The sequence below is a fragment of the Manis pentadactyla genome, chromosome 13 (assembly GCF_030020395.1).
Source record: "Manis pentadactyla isolate mManPen7 chromosome 13, mManPen7.hap1, whole genome shotgun sequence".
In the NCBI taxonomy this organism is placed as follows: domain Eukaryota; kingdom Metazoa; phylum Chordata; class Mammalia; order Pholidota; family Manidae; genus Manis; species Manis pentadactyla.
The window spans coordinates 11,855,723-11,880,859 of NC_080031.1; the positions used below are offsets into that span (position 1 = coordinate 11,855,723).

The following is a 25,137-nucleotide window of genomic DNA, read 5'->3' on the forward strand; positions in this document are numbered from 1 at the left end:
ACAAGATACTTAATGATCCACATCTTTCCAATTCACAAACTAATCTAAATTAAAGTGAGAAATTTTGCTCCTTCTTCCATTGTACTAAGATACCTCTTATTACACAGAATTCATCATCCAAGTGAACATATTCAACTGCCTTTGGTCCATTTGTTTATCTCACAAGCATCTGCAATGCAACACAACCGAAATGCATTCTTCCTATACAGTCTCTAAAATGGGAACAACAAAAATAACAAAATAATAGCTAATATTTACATAGTGCTTAGTTGTGCAAGGCACCATTTCGGAGTTTTTAGTGTATCAATTAGATCTCCACACAAGAACCTGATGCAGTAGGTACAATGGGGCTCTTCCCTTTCTTCGGATGGGGGACTCGGCTCCTGGACTGTTCAGAGATTCAAGTGCAGGCCTGTGTGGGGACTGAGCTTCGCTGTCTGCAGAGCAGCTGAAGTCCACTGTGATAAGAGTGGGAATAGTGAGGAAAAGAGCACAGAGGAAGCTGGGCCAGATCCTATCCAGCTGTGAAAGCCAGGGGAAAGATTTGGGACTCCATTTTTAAATGTGATGGCAAGTCCTTAGGGAACTTAGAGAAGGGGAACAATGTGATCTCATTTATGCTTTAAGATTACTGGTTGATGGCCACTAGACTGAGGTGAGGCAGGAAAGGAAGAGGGACACCAAGTAGGAGGTGATGTAACCACTCAGGAGAGATGAGCATGCGGTGGGTTAGACCAGCAAGTCAACTGTGGAGGAGGTAAAAGGTAACTGGATTCAGAAAACATCCTGAAGGCAAAACCAATGGAATTTGCTGAAGGCTTGGATATAGAGTGTGGGGTAAGGAGATGTGTCAAGGGTAACTTTGAGTTTTTGGTATAACAGAATAAATAATAGCTCTCTTTACTGAAATGGGGACAGGAGAGGGGGAGACACATTGAAAAGGGAGTTAGTTAACAGTTCTGTTCTGGCCAAGGTATGTCTGAACATCTATTGGACATCCAAGGACCACTGCCAAGTCATAGTGGACTCTGGGGCTGTGTGAAGTCAAGCTGGACATATAGATGCTAGACCCATTAAAGCCTCAGATGACTTCTAAGGAAAATATAGAGGACAGGAGAGAGCAGGTGGGAGCCTCAGGATACTCCAACCTTTAGAGACCCAACAGAGAAGGAAGTAGCAATGAACAACACTAAGAAAAAGTAGCCCACAAAATAGGATCAAATCCATTAGAATGTTGTGTCCAGGGAGAAAATTGGAAAATACTTCTACAGAGTGTGACCAATCATGTCAAACACTGCTGAGAAGTCAAGTAAGATGAGACCACCAGGAAAGTCATAATGGAATCATTACTGACAAGGGTGACATCGGTGGGGATGGGACAGAAGTCAGATGGTGGGTTCAGGATAGAATGGGAAGGGAGGAAACAAGAAAAGAAGCCCACAAAACTCCTTGAAGGGTTATCCTATAAAGGGCAGCAGAAAAATAGGCAAGTTGCTGGAGGTGGATGGCAAACAAGAGGAGGTCTGCCTTTTGGTTTTTTTAATATCCAGGTAACAGCACATTTAACAAAGCTAAAAAAGTTTCACAAAATACAGCCCTGGCAAGGATGTGGGTAAAAATCACTATCATATATTGTTGGGAGAAAATATAACAGGTAGATTCCTGCTGGAGGGAATTGGACAATATCTATCAAAGATTACTTATCTGTGCCAACAAATATTTATTGAATGCTTATTCTATGCTTGGTACTATATTCTAGGAGCTGGGGATAGAGCAATTTTTAAATATGTAAATAAAAACAAGAAACACAGTCAAAAAATTGTAACTTACATCCTAGTGGGAATGAGAAAATAAACAAGATAAATAAAATTAATAATATCCATGCCCTCCTCCAGATATGGTTCATTTTTTCTGTGCTACTCTATACCTTGGACACATATCTTTAATTGCACTTACTACTCTTTTCTATAATTTACCTGGTTACATAACTATGTCCTTTCTGAAGGCAAGAACAGCATCATATTCAACTTTGTTAATTCTAATGCCTAAGTATAGCACGGAGAAGACAAGTAGTGACTCTACAGCATCTTACTACACAGACAGTGACTGCAATAGGGTTTGGGGGGGGGACGGACTTAATAATATGGGTGAATGTAGTAACCACAATGTTGTTCATGTGAAACCTTCATAAGATTATATATCAATGATACCTTAATAAAAAATAAAAAATAAAATAAAAGATACTTTCAAAAAAAATTCTAACACCTAGAAAGTATAGGGACTTAAAAGATGTTTCTGAAAATGAAGACTACCTGAATATAACACAATTCTCAGCAGTATCTTAAAGAGTAGTTATTTAATGAGAACTGTCACCTCATTTGAATTCAGCATATTCTAGCTGTATTTTTTATTCCTTCATTCATTTATTCATTCATCTATATATTTTTTTAATTCAGTATTATATAGAATATAAATATATATATATGTGTGTATATATATATATATATATATATAAAATAAGTGTCTACTATATGCCAGGCACTATGCTGGGCTAGGGATCCAAAAAGTGGTTATTGTGTCTGCAAATTCTGTCCCATGTTCCTGCTTGGCCAGGGCTGGACACAGTCTATAACTATGGAAACAACAAAACATTCCTAAATGATGGAGCTACAGTGATGACATTTTAGAAATGGGAATTTTATGTGCATATTCACTTATACAAAGGCTAATTCTAACCATTGATAAAACTGGGTAGTGAAAAGAAAGGGGGCATTACGATTAGCATGTATAATGTTGAGGGGGGGCACAGGGAGGGCTGTGCAACACAGAGAAGACAAGTAGTGATTCTACAGCATCTTACTATGCTGATGGACAGTGACTGTTATGGGGTTTGTGGGGGGGACTTGGTGAAGGGGGGAAGTCTAGTAAACATAATGTTCTTCATGTAATTGTAGATTAATGATACCAAAATTAAAAAAAAAAAAAGAACTGTAACAAATGTTGAACTTTAGTTAATGAGGTGTTTAGGGCAAAGGGTACTGTGCATTTATTCTGAAATGCATATAAAATAAAATGGGTGGGCAGATGTGAAATCAAGAATAAGAAAATATAAATTACAGAATCTAGGTGGTGGGCATTAGAATCTTCTTGTTAAAATTAAACTTTTCTGTGTGTTTGAACATTTTTATAATTTTAAAAAAACTGGGTAGTGATACAAACCAAGGCAACTTAATATAGATGTGAATAAACCAAACAATGTCTCCCCCAATCTGCTCACTTCTCTGTGCCAAGTATTACAAAATCTCCAAGTCGAAAACTCAGGTTTATCTAGATCACCAACTATCAGTTCATGGGCCACCTTTTAAGTGTTTTCTTGCTGGCCTCCTAAAAAAATGGGAGAGGATATTTCGGTACCACTCACTGGCAGAAGGAGCCAGCTGTGTGAAGACTTTTTTTGGTTTATTTGAATTCTCACTTGGTTCAAGGGTAAGAATCGACACCACCGGTAAGCAGTCAAGGCAAAGTAAACATTCACGTAACTTGTTAACAGGAGACGCTTCCCCCAAGAGATTGAGGACAAGGAGGAGTGTTTCTTCCTTTTGCTAAATCTTTCCTCAACTATTTATTTATTAAAAGGCAGTGAAACAAACTTGAGTCAACTTTAACCCTAGCACATGGTGTACTGAATTACTTTACAGCTTTCCTTTAAAATTCACAGCTCATTATTACTACCTAAATATTATCATACAGAACTCTCCTTTATCAATTCTTTCTGGGGGTGGGGAGGGCACTCATTAAATGCTGTCAGCTGAGATGGAAATTGGAAAGAATTTAAGACGGTAACAGGCACTTTAAATATTTGTTGACTTCATATATATATATGTGTATATATATCTATTCACAGAAAGCTTGCTCAGTGTGTTACAAAACTATGATAATGAGAACAAGCACCCATGGCCGTATGGACCAGGGAACTTGATAATGTCTAACAGCCACCAAGAGCCACCCGGTCCAACCTCAGAAATAAACATCACTGACCACAAGGAGGGTTAGAGGATGTACAAATCAGGTTATATCCACTAGTACTACTGGGAAAATTATTCAATGCTATGGCATTTTCAAAAGTACTATCTGTGTCAAAAAAGGAAACTCTTAATGATGGCGGTGCTATTGCTATTTGATTCATAATACATTATTGGAAAACCAAAAATATTTTAGTATATATATTTATGTATATAACATATCATATAAATATATGAATTTTTTATGTTTAATATATTTGTTGCATATTGTTAATTTTTAATAAATATATAAATAAAATTTTAATGTTTTATTTAATAATTTATATATAGTTTATATGTATCTCAAATTTAATTTGAATAACTGAATTTAAACATTTTTTTTGTATTCATATTTATATATATAAAATTTTCCCTGCTCACAAATGAACAATTTTGTTTGGCCAGGTTCATCATAACCAAACAAGGCTCCTGCTGTCTTCTTACACACAGGTCAGTGGCCTTAACGTGTATGTCACCTTTCTTACCCATAAAATTTACCTTGGCAAGGGAGACAACAGCTCTAATGTCCTGTGCATGCAAGTTGTCCTCCCATCCTCCTCTGACCCTCTCTTCTAACCTGGAAACAGCGGCCAGCAGAGAAGAGGTCTGTGGTAGGAGCACATCAGCCCACCCGACACACAGGGCTTTGGCACATCACCTGCCAAAGGCTGTCTGACCTCTGTTCTGGCATACGTAACACTCAAATATTCTCATGTAACGAAGACACACAGATTCTGATTTAAATCATGGCAGATGGAGGAGAATCCTGGTTTAAATCACATTGTCATTTTTTAGACTTCAGTGTTTTTCTCATTTAGAATTTTTTTTTTAAAGAACCCAAAGTGGCTAACATAATGCCAGGCAACATTTCTAAACAACATATTCAAGTTTTTTTTTTCATATATTCTGCAAAGAATGTTACTTTTACAAGTAGAAATTGTGAACAGAAAGTTTCTACAAATACTCATTGTCAAAAAAACTTACACATCCAGCACAGAAAATGTGGAAAATACATAAATGTACCAAAAAAACAAGTAAACACAATTAGCCACCTAAAGATAACACATCAGTATTTTGACGCATTTCCTTCTAATCCTTTTCGTATATGTGTATTTACATAATGGAGATTATAATATACGTACAATATGGCTTTTCTTATTTTCTTTATTGTCTGAGTTTACTATATCTGTGTATTACTTTTACTTATTTTTTTAATTTAAGTATAGTTGATATACAATCTTGTATTAGTTTTAAGTTTAAATATATATATATAACACATGGGTTCAACAGCTACACATATTATTAAATCCTCCCCCCCAACTAGTACAACTACTACTTGTCAACATAGGAAGATGTTACAGAATCACTGACTATATTCTCCATGCTGTACTACTATCTCCAAGTATAACTAGTTTCAAATCCTGCTTTATTTATTCATTATCAAATGATCATTTTTACTTAGTATAATTATTTGCAAATATAATTTATTATAGCTATGGATGCTTTATTGAGTAGATGTACTTTAACTGAGCCATTCCATTTTAGATGGGCTACCTTTTTTCCATATATGTGTATACATTTTTTTTTTGCTATGACAGATAATGCTGCTATGAATATCTTTGTCCATAAATCTTTCAACTACCCTTCTAATTACGTCCTTCGGGTAGATATTTTTTAAGTGGAATTACTGGGTCAAAGAGTACAAACATTTTTAAGACCCTATATATATATATATATACTGTCAAGGTGTTTCCCAAAAAGAGGCCAACATTGTACCACCCTATTCCCAACAGCCACCATCAACATGGAGAGGGGAGGAGAAGAAGGATGGGGGTGGGGGTGCCGGCAGGGGAGGACCACCAGCGGCTTAGATCTTTAAGCTGTGGTAAGCAAAGTGTGGATGTGAAACATGAATTTAAGCAATTAATTAAAATATTTGATAGGGCATAAAGCAACAGGCACTGTCTAATCTACTAAGGATTTTCCTAACAATATTCTCAGTTTACACAAACAACTGCAAAAGGGTGAAAGGAATGGTCATCGCAGGCCACATATATTGTGCCGTGTCACTCTCTCAATTTTCAATTACAGAAAACACCATGGACACAAAAATCTCTTTCACCCAATTTTAGACTTCTACTGTAAGGAGAATAAGGGGTCACTGTCTGATTTAAATTTATAACATGTATCTCTCTAAAAATAAATCTGTACACAAAAATTGCCTGGCATTATATGTTAGCCACTTCTTGGCACTATTTGCGGGCATTCAAAATAGTAAATTACCATTCAGTTCAAAATTTTATTCTCTCCTCCCTAATGCTTTTCTTGTCCATAAAGCATATAAACACCTCAACTTACCTCAACTACTAAAGGTAGTAACATAACTCAAGGGGCTGGATTTTAAACTGGGTTCCATCTCACCTTACTGGTGGACTTTGGCAAAGACTTGATCAATTCCTATGTGAAAAACAGAGCCGTTATTAGGGCTCAGCCAAATGACTGGTCTCAGAGAGGACCATGAAGGTGTTCTACCTCCTTCCCAGCTTCAGAGGAAGTTAATGGCCAGCACAATCTCATTCTTTCCATTCACTGTAGTCCTGAGTGATTGATTTAAGCATCTGAGAAGATGCTCCGTGTTCACTTTGCTCCCAAGAAAGCACCTGGTAGTACAGTCTCTCCAGGGAAAAGATTGTGGGTACCAAAGAACAAACAAGTAATTTTGTTTTCTTCTTTTTCATCTGTGTTTTCAACAATAAACACATGCTACTTTTGTAAAACACACAGGAAAAAAAAAAAAAAAAAGGACAGAGTAAACCAGCTAAGTGTGATACCCCATTAAATCTACAAATCAGGGGCCCACTCTTTCCTCCAGGTTATGAATCTTTGGAGGGCTCCCCACTTTCACTCTCATGAGCACTGCTCCTTAGCCTGATCTTCCTAAAGAATAGCTGGTGTCTGCCCCACGTAAGGCTTTCTTTAGGCCTCCTTCCCATCTACAGAGAAGGCAATTTGTCATGTATAACAAACTACTTTTACGCCGCCCCAGGCTTAGGAGCAATTCCGTTGGCAAAGGGAATCTAAAGGTACGCCTCATCTTAGAATAAGAAAGGAAATACTTCCCTAACATTTACTTAACTTATTGTTCAGGTTGTGAACTTAATGCTTTTATAACCCCTTTTCAACATGCTGCCAGAATAATCCTCTGGGAAAAGTCTTTCCTGAATTTCTAGATTTGATTCCTTTGTTTTTTGAAGCAACTCCTTTGCTTTCCTAAGGATGATCAAAGCTGTCTTCTCTGAATTATCCCCCTCCCTAGACTCTAATATCAAACTTCCTTATAGTTTTCTTTCAGGTTTAGGAAGTAACTGGGATTAATTTGTGAACAAAAACTCAGCTTTGGAATCAGTACAGGTCTTCAAAATAGAAAACACTTTAAGTTAGTTTCCTTTCTTTAAAGGCATCTTATTCTGCATGAAACAATGTCCTTCTTAAAAAAGACTGATCCTTCTTTCCAGACAATCTATTTCGTAACATGTTATTTCTCAACTGTTGATTTGAAAATTAGTTTTCCACAGTAATTAAGCGAGAGAAAAAAATAAGACGTGTCTATTTAAAACATTTTGATTAAGCACTATCAAGATAATTTGGCACAAATTCAAATAGGAAAGTCAAACATATGTAATACCCTTTTTAAAAACCCATTGAACTGCATTGACCTCAATCACATCTAACTTTAAATCTCCTGTAAAAGTTTTCTTCCTTCTGAATAGCTGAATAATTTAGCTAAGAAGTTAACAAGATTTCCTGCCAGACTTCTGGAAGAACCCTACTCTTCCCAGGAAATATTCAATCAATTAATTCCACATATAGGGAATCTACTTGGGGCAAGATCCTGTGAGGGGACACAGAAAATGAGGAAGGCAGAATTCCTCAAAGAAAGGATGCCACGGCCCAAATGAGAGAGGGGCATGAACAGAATGAATTTAGGAATAAAGAAAAGTGTCATAAGTGTAAAGAGAGGGTAAAAAGTATTAAAAGAATTCAAAGCACAGAACTCATCTTTTGTTCAACAAATACTTAGTGCAGCCCCGCTGTGTGTCAGGACAGGACAGCTGCCTTCATGAGGCTTCTTGTCAGGTGAGGGAAGGTGGCGACTCCAGAAGCTTCCGGAACACAGAATTCTCTGACAGGATGACTAACCTCTGTGCCATAAGGGCTCCTGCAAAGTTATTCCACTTTTTGGATGGCTTCTTTTTACTCAGTATAACAACGTTTGCAATCAGAAACTAAAAAGTATTACTTTAATATGACACCTTAGGGCAAGGATACACCCACCGGTTTATATGACACCATGGTTTTTAGTCAGAAAATATCATGGAGAATTTGAATGGCCTGCTATATTCGGACGAACCCAAAACACAGGGTTGTGTGCACAGACTCCAAATAAGAAAGAGGGCAGTGAGTGTTTTCTGCTCATCTTCCCGTCTGCAGTAGGTGTGCATGATTTCCACGAGCTGGGACACACTCCTGTGTTCAAGCCTTCCTTTGGCTGTGCCGCATTTTCCTGTGCTGCAAGTTTGTTTTTAAGTCCAATGTGAATGAAGATCACTATGCGCCTTAAAAAGACTTCCTGTCTGAATGTCTTTTCCTGCCGCCTCTCCTCCACCTTGTAACAAGGACTCCTCACCAGCCCTCCTTCCCCAGCCACCAACCCTCCAGTCTTCCTCCGTTGCTGAGCACAATAAGCTCATTGCCTTGGATTTAAGAACACACTGTATCTATTTATTTTCAAAACACTGTTTACCACTTACACAAATTTATTTTTTATTGCTCAGTTGATTTCCTTTCCCATCTGTGAAAACTGGTTATCTTGGGTTGGGATGGGATTTTTTCCCATCAAAATCAGTGGAAGTGGTTTCAGAAATTAAAGCAGTTAAGTGAGGGAGGGCAGGTGAGCCACGGAGCAAAGCAGGTGGAGGCGCTACACGAAAGCGTGCAGCGTCACGTGACCTGGAGGGCTTAAGAAGACTTGTCAGAGGAACCGATGGTTACGGGGAGCAGATGGGTATGCTTGGGAGGCAGGGTGCGGCGAAGGAAAAATGAGGGGAGGGGGTGTCCCGTCCCAAGCAGAAGGAGGGGTGTGTGTACAGAATTAGAGGTGAAAGAGGAAGGGTTGGCGAGTGGAGCAAGAACAGGACAGTAAGCAGTCAGCGGTGAGTCCACACAGGTGAGCAGAAGCCAGAACATAAGGACAACACAGCTCAGGCTCGGGTGTTGGCTGTTATCCTCAGCAGGGATATCAGTGGCTTTTAAGCAGGGAAGGGACAAGGTCAGACTTGTGCCTCAGAAAAGTAGGTTAGGCTGCAATGTGGGAATATGGCTGAGAGAAGTGGAGGTTAGAAGGCCATTGTGAAAGATGGGGGCCTACACCAGAGAAATATCAGGGTATCAGTTTAAGACATTAAAAAAATTTCTTTTAAGACAAGGACCTATTAAATACCTTTTAAAGAGGTAAAAGTGGTAGGACTTGGATAGTGAATGATTTGGATTGGGATAGAATCTATCCCTTCAACATCTCTGGAATATATTATCTGTCCCTGTCTCTGTTCTCTCTCTGCTGCTCTCGCCATAAATAAAGGAATCATGACTACTGTCCAGGTTTCTGACTTAAGACAAGGGAGTGGATGACGTGCATTAATATAGTAAGTACAGGAAATACTTAAGCAGCAGCAGGTTTTCCATGGTTTGTTATGGCTATTTTGAGGGTTGCAGGGAATGAAATACATCTTAAGGTGTGGAGATAATGAGCTAGCTGGACATAAGTGCAACTCTTAAGAGATGTAGTTGAAGGCAAGCAGAAAGAAGCCTGGAGTCTTAAGAGAGATTTGACAGGCAACAGCAGACAGACAACCATCACTTCCTATTGACGAAGGGAGCTCAGGCCGAATACTACAGAAAGACTGCATTTGAAGGGGTAGCAATTCTTCATTCAAAACAACCCACATTACCAGCACTGTTAATAAAAAAAAATTTTTTTTAACTTAAAGACAGAAAATGATATTCTAGAGATCGAACTCAAACACTCAGACTTTTAAAAAATAAGTTTCAGAATGCCATTGAATTTCACACCCATATGCCTTTCAAAGGTACTGCAGTTTAGGGTAATCTGACACATTCCTTAACTGTTGACTCCCTCGCCAAAAGCAAAGCCTTTGATCAGTGACAGTCTTCATGCTCTACACATGGGGTCTCCGAAAATGAGATGAACAGCTGGCACACATCCTTCAGTGATTTTACTGGAAAAGTGGGTAGGGCAGGAGGTGGGGGAGGTGAGAGGCAAAGAAAATGCTAGCATAAATCCAGTTGCAACAAATATACCACCTCATAGTTAGCAGGTTAATCTCTGGGGGTTATTCTTGGTTCTTCCAGAAATTAAAGAATCCATAAAGTGGTCACGTGCAATTAACAATGAGGCATTCTCTGACCTGCCAAGTAGCTCAGAGGCAGCAAGAGGAAACATACACCTCATAAAGCAGAGTTGTAGCCTATCAAACACCCAGGCCCATGTCCATGACTCGCCCGTGACTTGCTGTGCTCTCTTCTCACCAGAACTCAGACCCCTCAGTGTGAGATGCAGCTCTTCTGAGTACCCATTTTACGAGCATGTAACGATCAAGCCATCACTCAGATCAACTTTTTAAGAATTGTCGACACCTCCAGACCTCACAACCCTTTCCCCGACTTCTCCCGAGTCTCAATTGAGTCAGCCGAGCAGACCAACTGATCCTGCTGCCGGCAAAACCATTTCCTTTCACTGTGGACCGTCAAAAGTAGAGGAAGAAAATGGAAGTGACTTGGAGTTATGGCACCAAAAAGGCCAAATGAGCAAAGAAATAATCAACTCCACATGAGCCCCTTCAGTTCCAACACAATGAAAAGGGCCTAGGACTAACCCCAGGAAAGGTCATTGAGATCAAAGGTCACAAGCGGAAAAAGGCAACAGTGAAGGGCTGCCAGCTGCAATCGCGTCAATGTGGTCCTAATTACACATCGAAAGAGAAGGGGACTGAGTGAGAGCAGAATCAGGTTCTAGTCACAATATTTGTGTGTCTAAAAAAAAAGTCAAGTGTTCCTGTTTCACTCCCTTTCAAAGAGACTATTTCTTCCTGCTTCTAGAGCACAGGAAACCAAGAATCATGGAGATAAAGATACTTCTGGCACTCACCATGAGCTGGACAGAAGCATTATGAATATTTTAAAACATAGCTGCACAGATACAATGAAGTTCTAAAAAGCAACTTGGGAGAGATTATTAAGAAAAAAACAAAATACAGCAAATTTCAAAAGGATTTTTTGCAGGCATCACAGAGTCAACACTTGCCGCCAGTGCAGCACTCAGGAGATGGCTAAGTTAGTCACTGCAACTGGCTTGATGGGAAGAATAACAGTTATTATGGTGACCACGAAACAAATGCTAAAAGCAAAATGTTTAAGTTTGCTAAGAATGAGTTATCTTGAATAGACAGATATTACAAAGATCCAGACAGACATTTGGCTCACCTTGGTCGATGGAGATGAGGAGGAATATGGAAACATTTGAAAAAGCTCCAGATCAGTGTTAGTTAACTAAAATTAATGCAACTGTTAATAAGTCTGACACTTTGCTTAGACTTTAACAAATGAAACATTTTCCTGGCAGTTACAGGAGACTCACCCTCATGGGGTTTGGTTTAGATTTCACTTTAACAACAAGGAAATAAACCTCAAGGAGAAACTCATTTCTGTGAAATATAGTCTAAAGTACACAGTCAAACATTTAGGAAAAAGCAAAATTAGAAAAAACTAGAAATCTAAGAAAAAAATCTATGCTGCAAATAAACCTGAATCAAAGCTGTTTGAGCACAGGACCTGTGTCAACAATGACTTTCATATTATGCTACCTGCTGAGTTCTAAGTTTCCCAGAGACCAGGAACATAGTGATACTAGTTTCCAAGTTCCTATACCCTCTTTAAACTTGGCTGCATAGATTTCCTCAGAGCCCCGGCTTTGTCCAAACCGGTGATGGGAGTTAGGTCAGACCTGGCTTCATCAAAGCTGTCATGGTACCATGGGTGCGTGGCTGTGCACTGACAATGGAATTCTGTTGAGCACATTCATAAGCCAACACACAAGTCAATCACAGTTTACTATGTAATTACTACATAATCATGCCAAATGGACTCGTAAGTTTCAAGATAAGCAAACACTACATATTGGCCTGTATGAAGAAAACCTGAACCCTAGAAAACGTTGATAGGCAATTAAAATGAAAGAAATGATCAAGTTACACGCCCTGGTGAACTGGAATATAGAAAAACCAACTAATGCCACGTTATCTTTGTAAACACAGCACAATAGAGTGGGAAGCTTAGTGCAACTGGGAGAGCTGGGAAGCATTAGGTCCAGCCCAGTCTACCAGAAATGAAGCAAAGCCTGCTCCAAGAACTCTGATAGGCTGCAAACCCACCAAACAGCAGCTGTGGCACTGGGACATTACACTGAGCACCGCTAAACAGGAGGGAAGAAAGAAAGAGTCAAGGACACTGATACATAAGATACACGCTTACACAATACTTAAATGCACTACTAGAAAAACCAAAGCAGAAGATAGACCCAACCTGGAAGACAAACTTATTCCAATGATGCTCTGTGCAAAATTATTTGTTAATTATTTTTGGTGTCAATGTGTAAGCCAGGCATAAATATCATTCTCATTGTTATGATTATATCAGATTTTTAACCCCATATAGTCTTAACTCCAACATCAATTTATTCATTAATGGCTGTTCCCTCAAAAGTCAAGAACACCAAGAAAAAAAAAGTACCATACCCAATAAAGGTAATTCCAAAAAAAATTCCAAATTTCTTGGCACAACAATAGCAACATGAGGTTAAATGTACAGACTCCCAATGTGACAGACTTTTTAAAGACACAATTCTGACTTAGATACGTTAAGTTCTGGTATATTTCTTAAAATTTTTTTATATTTCCTATGTACATAAAAGGCTTCCTGCATGCATATTTATACACGTTTCCTGTGTACATAACACTAATCATACCTTACATTGGCAGAACACATTTTACAATGCTGATAAGTCTTCATGTGCTTGTAGCTGGACCTCTTAAGGACTTGCCGTCACTGGCTTCTACGTACAACATGAGGGGTTTCTGTTTTGTTTCTTGATGAAATTTAGAAGAATTATATTCTTGCATAATGACATGATTAATTTGGGTCTTAGAATTACAGGAATGCTATGGGTCAGATCCTTAGTTTAACTTTCTAAAGTCTCTTCATTCAATCCATTTTCTAAGACAGACAATAAGTGGAGTTGCGACCTGTAGTACAGAAGCAAAAAAGCAGTTTCATTCAAATACAACAAAAATGTATTACACATGAGAGGGAGCTGTGGAAAAAATATGGGTGGGGAGGAGATAGTATAATAAGACAACAGAAACCGTGATCTGATTTCCTAAATCTCTGACATCCTTAACTTTTGGATTACTATAAGCAATAGCACTTAAAACTTTTCTGAGGTATAAAATTTCAGGAAGTGACAGGAGCCTGAATTTTTAAAATATTTTTAAAAATACTATAAAATATTTAAGTATGTTTTAATAGCAATGTTCTTAAATATTTTTAAAAATTAACAGTGGTCTATGTTGGTTGATTTTTTTTTTCCTAGAGAATGTTAGGTAGAACATTTGCTGACTTGGGCTTAGGTTTTGTCTGCAAGAGAGAAAAAAACTTCAGTTTTCTTCTAGCTCAGAATTCTATGACAAACATTTACAAGTACTATGTCTAAGTGAAACAAACAAGCAAAAAATATTTCAAAGCTTGTATGTGCGTCTCTAACACTAGTTTTGCCTCATCTTTGGCTGACTTCAAAATTGACCGCACTTATGAAAGCAGAAACAAGTGGGGTGGGGGAGGAACCCAGCAAAGGTAGGTGGAACATCAACACAACGTTAGCTCTAAAAATTAAGTCAGAAAACTGTTTATAGTTCATAATGCATGAGCAAAACCGAAAGTTTCTGTGATGACTGCCCTTGTACTGTTCACTATGTAACTTATTCACTATGTAAGAATTTGTTCTCCGTGTAAGAACTTGTTTGTTATGCCTCAGACAATTGGAGACTGATGAAAATTAGGCTTGGGGTGGATTAATGATTGTGCATTGAGCATTGACTCCCCTATACAGAATTTTATTGTTGTTAACAACCATTTGATCAATAAATATGAGAGATGCCCTCACAAACAAACAAAAAAAAAAAGTACACACTTCCAATGGTAAAATAAATAAGTAACCGGGATGTAATGTATAGCATAAGGAATATAGTCAAAATATTGTAACAACTTGGTAGGGTGATAGCTGGTACCTAGAATTATCATGTATATAAATGTTGAATCACTATGTTGTACACCTGAAACTAATGTAATATAATACTGTGTGTCAACTACCCTTCAATAAAAAATAATTATCTACAAAAAAAAAAAAAAAAATTAAGTCAGAAAACATGGAGTCCAGCAGTTCAGTTTGCAAGCAAAAAGAGGGTTTGTGTTCACTTAGGGAAAAAAAAAAGTTGAAAAGAATAAAAAATAGAAGACTAGTTTACAGTTGCATTGTAAAAACGTGGGAGAGGTAGCCCGTTTATTTTATATTCAGGTAAAGAAACTGGAGAAATTTTGCTAGCAGATTTTCTTGCTTTGTGAAAGTGTCATCCACCATTTTACAGTCAAATTACCCATAAGGTTGGCACAGAATTCTGGTAACACTGTTAGAAACATGTGAAAGATATTAAAAACATGTAAAGCAATGGGAAAGATAGGTCTTCTCATGAAAACTCAGCATTTTTCTTTAAAAAGAACCATCGCTTCTGAGGAAAAGTGCATCACCAATCTGAAAACTACTTCACTCTCAAGCTTTCCAAGAATTTACATCTAAAGCGTTTCGTGACTCCACATAGTCACCTCGTTTTCTCTTCCTAGCTTCTCTGCCCACCAAGTAACGACACCTCAGAAGTCAACGTCCAGGTGGCAGGTTCCGAAACGCCAGATATTATTTTGTTTATTTGAATTACATTACTTGCTTGAACAGCCTCAGGGTGCAAATAAAACATACTATTAATTAAAATAACCAACAGCCATACTAATAAAACATCTTAAAAGGCAGCTATTTTACAGGGAGAAACTTCTCGGGTGCTTGTCTCCTAACCTAAGTATATGGAACAATGAAAATGAATTTAAAACTAAGCGAGGCATTTCCCTTTCTGTTGGAGAAGAGAACACCAATTCAAGTCTGTGGCCAGAGAGCGAGCCCTACCTGACAGTGAGGCCTCATGAACACGTGGGCATAAATCCTGCAGGTGGAGAGCCATCCAGCTCGGGGAACAGCAAAGAGGCCATATCCAAATATGGATATAATTGTACACTGATCATCTATTATACTAAATCTACAGCAGTGGTTTCCAGACTTCAGGATTTCAATAACCAGTAACATTTTAAAATAAAGCAAAACCCCTCTGTGTCCCATATAAGATTGCCAGCATTTGCCACATGAGTTGTTTTTTTAAAATTTCAGAACTGCCATCTATTAATCATTGTTCCATCAGAGCAGAATGAAAGGCAGGCAAAAAAATAATTTTACAATAAATGCAACTTTAGGAAGCAATCGCTACATGTCTTTTGTTCACTTATGTCTCATTTTACAGCAGACAAACATAAAATCCTCATTAGAAACCACGGTGGTTTGAAGCTCAATGTGAAGAAACAGCTAATCTAGACTTAAGTTCTCATTGTCTTATTTCAGTAGATTGTTGTCACAACTCCATACCAACATTTGGTTATGAAACAGGCTGTCATGTGTCTCCTACTGGAGGACTAAACACAGATATCCCACAGCTTTGCAAACAACCCATCTCCCTAAAGCAGCGTTTTTTGCTCTTAGCATTGACAGGTTTCTGCCACTCAGAGACCCAACTGGTTGCAGAGGGCCATCCTTACTCTTCATTAGCAACATTCCCCTCCAAAAACAGGCCAAACTTTTACACCTTGCTGGTGTTTCAGAGGCAGGAGCTTTGTCATATACACCACTGCATTCAACACAAAAAATTTCCCATCACCCTCCCTACTCGGGATCCTGGTATACCACTCTAAAACTTCATGTTTTAAAACTTTTTTTACTTCTTCAGGAATGGCTTTGATTTTCATTTTAATCTGATGCCCCTGGGTGAAAACTGTAGCCAAGGAGGAGTTATGAAGGCAAAATGCAGAACTTGATTTTACCTGACTCATTATACTGTACAAAAAAACTAGGCAAGATATTTATAGGTCACATAAATGTGAGATTTTTTCTACCAGATCTAGATTAACCATTAGTTTGTCAGTTCCATGAGGGGAAAGACTTGGCTCACCACTCTAAATCCAACATCTGGGAAATATCTTGCATGTTATGAGTTCTTAAGAAATGTTGATGAATGAGAAAACATATACTGAGAGAAACCCAGCAATGTTTCCTGGGAATTACGAAGTTACTTAACAAACTATTAACTTCATATGCTTCAAAACATTCTAGTAAGCCAAAAGAGAAATGGTGAGGATGGTCTAACATTATCAAACAGCTGTGTAAGAGCATCAGCATCCATGCCTTCTATCCTTTTCTCACTGGGTTCATTTGGTCTCAATGGATGTGAACACCCATATTATTTTTTATTATGCCACTTTAAAAAAAATTCAATAGCTAATAGTTATGTGATACATCATTTGACAGGTACTTAAGTCAAGTGACTAACAACCTGAGTGTTGTAGTATTACCAAAAAATGTAGGCAAAGGAGAAAAGAGTTTGAATAAAGAATGTTACCAAAAAGTTATTTTAAACCTAAGGAAAAAAATACTACAGACAACACCAGAAGCACTATTATTACTTTGCTCTCAAACAGAAATGAGTCAGCCGTCTGCAAAACACAGACCAACAGTGGGCAAATGGAAATCTCTACTTTTCGGACTGTTTTAAGAACTTGTAGCTGAAACAAAGCAATAGACTCTCTTCATGCACTTGTGACAGAGATCGGAATTACAGACTAAATAGGTTTTTCATTACAGAGTTGTATTTCCTGCAATATGACAGTAATTTTTGCATAGTCAAAACCACGTAAACAAAATTTTGCCACATAATGCTCTTATTAAATAGGAAGTTCACTCTCTAGGAGGAATTTCAAATATACTTCAGAGTAATGGCCAAATTAACTGGGTCAAACCACAAATAGCTTTCTAAATTCCCTTAAAACCATCAAGCCAACCTATCCCACCCCCTGGCAACACTTTTTTTTCCAAGTCCTGAATTTGGTAAATAAATATCTAAGGAAAACAATTCCATTTTTTTCAGCCATCTGCCACAATGCTCATTTATACGTACATGTGAGGTGGTTAGTCATCATCTGTCAACATCAGGCAGTATCAATTTGCTAATGTACTTGCATAAATAAGTTCACCTTTATGATAAGCAATTATAAAATTAGGATTTTAAAATATTGTACAAATATTTATATAAAGCTACTGGAGGAAGACTTAAGTGCTTTAGTCAGTAGATCTCAGCCATCTTTCTGCATCAGTGCAGGAGAGAAATAATACATCCCCGATGGTAATCATGGGTCACTTGGAAATGAGGTGGGCTCTGCTTGCAGTATGAAAACCCTTACCAAATAGTTCTGATAGTCTGGTCCATCCTTGCCTCCTGCTTCCAACAGGCAGAGAATAATTGGTTTGTGCAGAAACATGTTAATACGTATGTTTACGCATCTTACCAAACATCTGTCTTATGAGATTAATTATGCCAAAGAATAAGAATGGCTGCAGTTACTAAGTTTATGGGTGAAAGGTCTTACCATATATTATTAACGATCCTCACAACAACCTTAGAGACAGGTATTATTTCCATTATACAAATGAGGTGACAGAAATGCAGAAAGCTCAGATAGCCTCAGGGGTGAGATTTGAACCCAGGGCAAGCCCAGGCCCATGCTTTCCCTGTTTTACATGCAGCTTCCTGAATAAAAGAAAGGCTGAATACAGGTCTGGTTTTGTGCCCATTTACTTCAGTCTGAAGCCATAGTCACTTCTCATTCTGGAAAGATTCTCAAACCTACCAGGTTTTAGTTCTTTATCCCTACCTTAATCTGCAGGTGGAATTTTGGAGGTATGAAAATAATTTTTTTAAAACTTCATGGTGTTTCTGCAGTGCTGCAATGCAAATTATTGTAAGCTTACTGTGGGTCATGAGACGGCCAATGAAAACATGACACAAGATTTCAGTGCCTAATTTGCATTTGTGCCTTTGGATCATATGAGATGTAAAGGTAAAGTGATGTTGCAGAATGCTGTACCAAGGAAGTTTTGAAATAGGTAAGAAAGAAAAATGGGATGTGACAGCACAGTGGGACAAATCTGAACAACATATAACACAGCAGATAGCCTTATACAACAGGAGGAACACACATACTGCAAAGCCCCTACTTATCACTGTGGTTCATCAACAGGAAGTAAATACTAATACATACATACATTTCATTGAACAGGTTTTTTAATTTTTCAGTATGCTATATCACAGTGCACTTATAAAGTGGTTGACCCACAAACTATTAGACCAGCAGTTAAAAACAAGCTCATTGTTAAAAATAATGTTAAAATAAAAAAAGCCAAATCAAATAGGCAAGTGAGATATAAAATAAGCAAAAGCCATCTTTCTACTATTAAACTCAACACTGACAACCAAAAAAAATTTTAGGATCATCAAAAATTTTTGAATTATATTAGTTGCGTGGTTATGTCGGTGTTTACTTCACAAATACTGTAAGTCTGCATCTAGTTTACATTGTACATGATTAAATGAGATTAATAATGAAAATTACTTCATCAAAATTAGGACTTCATGAGAATTTTTCCCCTTGAAAAAAGTCACACATTAACCCCCTTTTAGCAAAATACAGAACATTATCATCTCAGTTAAGAGATTATGTTAGCTAATCAAACAAACAGCTATTTATTTGATCACATACATCTTTGCAAATCTGAGCTAAGAGTGGGTTGGGTGCTAGGACAAGAATTAGAGTTTCAAATAGAAGGTTCACATTCCTCAAAATCAAAAAGGTTAAAAAAATTTAATCTTGTAAATGCCACCTAACTCCATTGCCACCAAGACCACTACCTTAAGAATATTCTATAAATGCATACAACCAAGCTTTATCCTCTATTTTATAATAAAGGCCCCAGAGGAATGTCTGAGAAGTCTGTGCATTTGTAGAGCTGTGATACTGTTTTCTCCTGCAAACACATTCAATATTACACTTCCCTAAAATCTGGATTCCACGGATTAAAAATATAATTGGGCCAACCAGTGGGATAGAAGAAATGGGTGGAATTCTTAACACCAAAAAAAAAAAATTTTTAAACAACAAAATGTAAGACAAGCATCTCCTTCCTGAAGCATTATTACCAGGATAAACTACAGGATATTACCAGGAAACTACAGGATAAAGAGGCAATGCTTGGCTGAAACGGGGACAAGCCCACCACTTGTCCTGCCCCATTCCACAAGTCAGGACAGTTCTTTGGCACCCCCTCCGCTGCTAAATCTCAATCGTAACAGTCACTTGAGGGCAATTTATAGTCACCCTAGCCAGCCAGAAACAAAATAGGGGCGTGGTGGGGGTGGGGCTGACAATGCCCACAACTGGCCTATCTCCAAGTCAAATATTTGCATCTGATGAGCCCCAGTCTATTCTGTTTCTGTCTGTGAAACAACTTGGGAATGGCCCTTTATTAGTGGTCTTTAATACTACCAATCCCAGTTAAGTGTTTTATCTGTTCTGACCATATATAATCCCCCACAAAAAGTAGACAATGTGAAAGAACAGATATAAGAGTCAAACTCAGATAAAAATTCTAGAAAGCACAGGCATTTCCGGAACCTTGATGACAACACTTGTACTTTTGGTGGGAAAATTACCAACAGAAAATTTAGCGAAGGGTTCCAACAATCAACAGCCTTTGCTTTTAAGAACATGAATAAGGCTAGGTAGAAATAAATTTCGTTTTCCTGATACTGAATTGAAGTATGTTTATACTTGGCTTGGGGAAAGGAGAGGGCACATATTAAACTGAAAATCTGGAGCAAGAAAGCCAAGTTGGTGTTCAGTTGTCTGGGGATGTGGGACTTTGTCCATAAGCCCACCATGAACTATCACAGCACTCACCTAACTGCTCTCTCTGCTCGGCACCATGTCCTAACCAATCCAAGCACAAAAACATAAACTCAGTTCTAGTTTATTCCCACATTTGTAGCTCCCTAAAGTTTAATCCCCACACATTTTGACTCAACAGTCTCTAATTCAGCCTTTCACAGTGTCACATTTTGTCAATACAAGTCCCATCTCATAGTAACAACGGGAACAGCAACTGTTCACATTTAAGCAGCACCTATGCAGTGTCGCTCACTCTCTGTGAGGAGCACATGAGATGACCTGGAGCCTGGCAGAGCTACTGTTCCCATTACACAGGTGGGAACACAAAAGCACAGAGAGATTGTGTCACTAGGGCACGGTGGAGTCTGGCTTTGACCCCAGGCACTTGGACTCCACAGACAGCACCCTAGTCTAAGCCCTTATGTAGATCACCGCCTGGGAATTCCCAGGGTAAGAAAATTCCATTTACAGAAAAGTAATTCATTCTCAATTCAACCATTTCATTAATCTGTAAGTTTCATATGCTAAATTTCCTAAAAGTAAGGAGGGGGTGTTGGGGGATGGGGAGCATTCCCAGTCCTAAACCCATTTCTACTAAGCATCTTATGATGATTAAAAAACAAAAAATGGTCTTCGTTAGTTGGACTCAACAGTCTAAGTAGGAAATGACTTAAAGTGTTGCCAAGAACATTTTGCATATTCCAGTCACCTACAGAATCAATCTGTTGGTAATGAGAAGAACAGAACAAATAATGCAGCAAAGAGGTCTGCAGCAACGTTCAATAGCCCAAATACGCTACAACTGTCCAAATCATTTTTCTACAGTTAGAAAGGGGTTGAAAATGAAAATAAATGCCTTATATTAAAGCCAAAGACTTCCAAATAACTCACTTTCATTAGAGGATGAAAAAGAAAATTCTTTATATGTTAAAAATTCTACTATGCTAAAGAATATATAGCATCAAAGAAAACCATATTTTAAAAGATGTAGAGACAAGATCTCTAAAATTTCAAGAATCTATATAAAAACCAAATTAACCTGCTGACATAAAAATGTTACTTTAATGCAATTTAATTATCACCTAAAAAGCAACACACAAATTAACACATATTAATCACTAAAGATACAACTACATTATAAACTTGGCTTATACTTTGCAACAGAGACTTGAACAAGTATTTATTCTTGTTCAGTTTTCCTCTTTAAAAAAAAAAAAAACTTACAGACGAGCCTCATCAATCATTGAGAGAGCCTGGTTCTGATATTATATGAGCTCTGTCAACCTTAATCAAATTGCTTGCCAGATTGTAGATAAGTAATGACTTGCTTGGGTTAAGCAAGGCCAGGGTTTTCCTTCTGTAGTATATACATCTCCAGAGTGAAAATAAACAGCCTCACACCTCTTACTGGGAGCTGGACTCTGTTGCTTTTACAACTCTGTCTCCACTCCAGTGAACGAGGAGGGCTAAGATTTGCCTTTAAGAATATCTATTTTGCTTTCTTTCCTTCTCAATCTGGTCATCAAAACCATTTTTAAACTACTGCATTAAATCTTTTGATCTACACCAAAATAACACAAATTAACTACTGTTAAATGCTTTAGCCAACATTACAGTGATATCATACAAACAAGATATAGCTAACAATTGATAAAAGCAATATTCAAAGACTCATCTAGAAGTGCAAAGTTTGGAATCATTTTCCAACATACCCAAGAAATGAAAAACCAAATTATATCTCAGTATCATCTGTCATACTCTGGATATAGGGGTACCATGCAACAACAGTTAAGAGAAAGAGCCTATCAGTGTAGATTTTATATTCATTCCACAACCAAAGACACAAATGTAAAATGAGATTTATTTCTAAAAAGATCCCTTTGCTATTTTCCTCACTTTACCTGTAACTAGAGAGGGCTTTCAAACTTCATTTCAGCTGTAACACACAATTAAAGAATTTCTAAGCATCCAAGTATTGGCCTTAAAGAAATACATTAGAAAGCTAGGATCCCGGAGGATAGGACAAAAGAAAAGAGAAAGAAATGACCTCTTTAGAGGAAAGAGTTTAAAAATACAAGACACCAGGAGTCAATTTTACCTTAGACAAAATTCACTTCAGTATCTTTCATTAGGTCAGTGGAATCTAGAACGCAGTTTGTGGTTTAGAAATGTCAAAGAGAAAAAAAAGAACTTAAGAGTTTATTTTATTCTATTCCTAAGCACAGGCAATGTACAATTATAACCTAAATTAAAGTTGAAAAGACTGTAACAGTTTCAAAGAACCTCCTTTTCCAACATTAAACAGAGACATTATAAAGATCATCTAACTTTGAACGATATTAAAACTCTGGTACTAAACCCAACGGTCAATCATTTATAGTCTTCATGATCTCTAGTCTCGTGAAAATGTTACTATCTCGTACATTTTTTGTAAATAGCAAAAAACACCAGAAACTAAAACACTTTACATGGAACAAAAGGCTCTATAAAAGTTATCAAAGAAATGATCACCATCAGAAACAGAGGGAAAGAGAAAATTATCCTGTGTATGGAATTAAAAGAACCACAAAGTGGGAGTAAGTGTTGGGATTAGCAATTCCCTAGCAAGGAACTACCGAGCGCAGGAGTGTCCTGGTTCCTCCAACACCGGTCTGTGCGTGCCACACCAGGAGAGGAGAGCGCCCCCCTTCCTCTAAGTCTGCGGGGCACCCAGACAGGGGTTGCGCTCTGCAAAAGCAATACTCACTCCTTTGTCACCACATTACTTACTGTTAAGTTGCCCAAGTTTCCCTCACTAGAGGTGAATCAGACACAAAAGTATTCCTCAGCGAATTAGATAGAACTTTTACAAGCAAATGGGGTCTTTTTGCCTATTCAACGTCAAATGAAAGAATTTTTTCCAGAAAACCCACCTTTCAACATGAAGAAAAACAATCCTTAATTGCACAAATGAAAAACTCAAAACACAGTTTCTTATTCTTGGTTGTTGAAGGCCTCCGGAGTCTGATATGTGGGCCTGTTGACTTGATTTCATGAGCAGCTGACATCCATAATCACAACAGACTAAGTAGTCTGCATATATGTACAACTAGGTAAGAAAGCATGAATTTGATAAAGTGTGAACATCTTTGTTCTACAGAGCTAATCCTTATCTTTTCCCTAATAGTTTACCTATCTGGAAGAAAAAATGAGTAAAACATTGATAATTTTTCTTTGAAACAATTTCTACTGTTATTTTCATGTGAAGTGGGATACAGCCTGGACTTAGAATGTTTCTACTTAGAAACCCACTTTAGGAGTCAGCTCTAACATTCCTATTAGCATCAGTAAGATGTATGTAGTCAAATCCCTGAGCTAAAATTTATTTGATGCTGCAAAACACTGATATCAAATCTCTGCACAAGCTGTACTGTATGATTAAGAACCCCACTGGGGCTGCTGTCATAGTAACAAATGTGAAATTATTTTAAGACATAACCACTATGACAATAGCTCTCCTAAAACACAACCTCAAACACAAAAGAAATAACAAATAATGACAGTTGTGCTTGCTAACCTAATGAGAGACCACAGTTAACAACCCATCTCACAGTGACTCAAAATTAGCGTTGGTAACCATGAGATTAAAAAAAAAAAAAAACTTTAGCTCTAAAATGTCTGATGAAAATATACAAAAGGCCTATGTAGGTCTACAGTCCAAACAGGAGTATTAAAATTTCTTTTAAAAGATAAATCCAACTAAAATACAAAACAATTTAAAATGTGATGACTAGAGCTTGAAATTAGGAACTTGGGGGAGAATTTTGATCTGTTTTTATTTTAATCTCAAAAAGGACCTGACCATAAAAAAAAAGCCCAATTTTCAATAAATAGGAATCAAAAGAACCGATTTAGAGATCAAAACCATTCTAAGCAGATTATAATACAACTTGAAAATATGTTCTTAAATGGACATATGTATTTAGAATTAGGTGTAAAATGTAGTTTAACCCACCGAAACTATAACCCTTCTTACTGTAGAATAAAACATGTAATTTCATTTTGGATGAACATCCCAGACTTAATGGAACAACAAAATGACCTTGCTTAAAAAGGGGATCACAGTTAGATGAACCACAGGGTCAATTATGGCACAATATAATAGTAATACTTTACTGTCATTCTACTTGGGAGTCAACAATCTATTAAGAACTAGAAAAGTGTCTTCTCCATATTTAATAGTCCCTAGATCTATTGGAACAGCTCAGGTGCTTGGACACTGAATTGAAATACTGGTATCTGAGCTATCACTAAATTATGCTAACATTTAAAAATCTAATCTAATCTACAGATTGAAACTGTATTCAATCAAACTGCACCAATTAGTAATTTGATGTTATTTTACTGGTGTTTATAAAGAGGAAACAAACAGCACCTTTTCTACAAAACTGTACCGTCACATTCATGATCATGTTCTGACGTTCACCCTCTCACGACCATTCAAAAGCCAATCATCAAACTTTTTCAATATACTGCAAGCTATGTAACATCAAACCAAACAGTGACACTTAACTCCACTTTATAGATGAGGATTCTTCATACCCACCCTTATCCTCTCACAGTCGTCAATCTGAGAGGAACAGTTTAAATTACTGAAATAGAAGCGAGTGATAAACAGTATGTCCGAGCCAGTGGAAACTGTTCACTCCCTAATTCCTGCCTGTTATTCACTGTGTTGTTATTTGGTTACACACACACACCCTGAGGCCAAAACCATGAAAATAAGCCAAAATAAATAGGCAGGAAAAATGTCTTATCC

At 37.5% G+C, this 25,137-nt stretch overlaps 1 protein-coding gene across 14 annotated transcripts in view; it reads right to left on the reverse strand.

The window, feature by feature from the left end:
- Positions 1-25,137, reverse strand: part of CDON (cell adhesion associated, oncogene regulated) — a 97,578-nt gene that overhangs the window by 62,855 nt on the left and 9,586 nt on the right. The window lies entirely within an intron of this gene.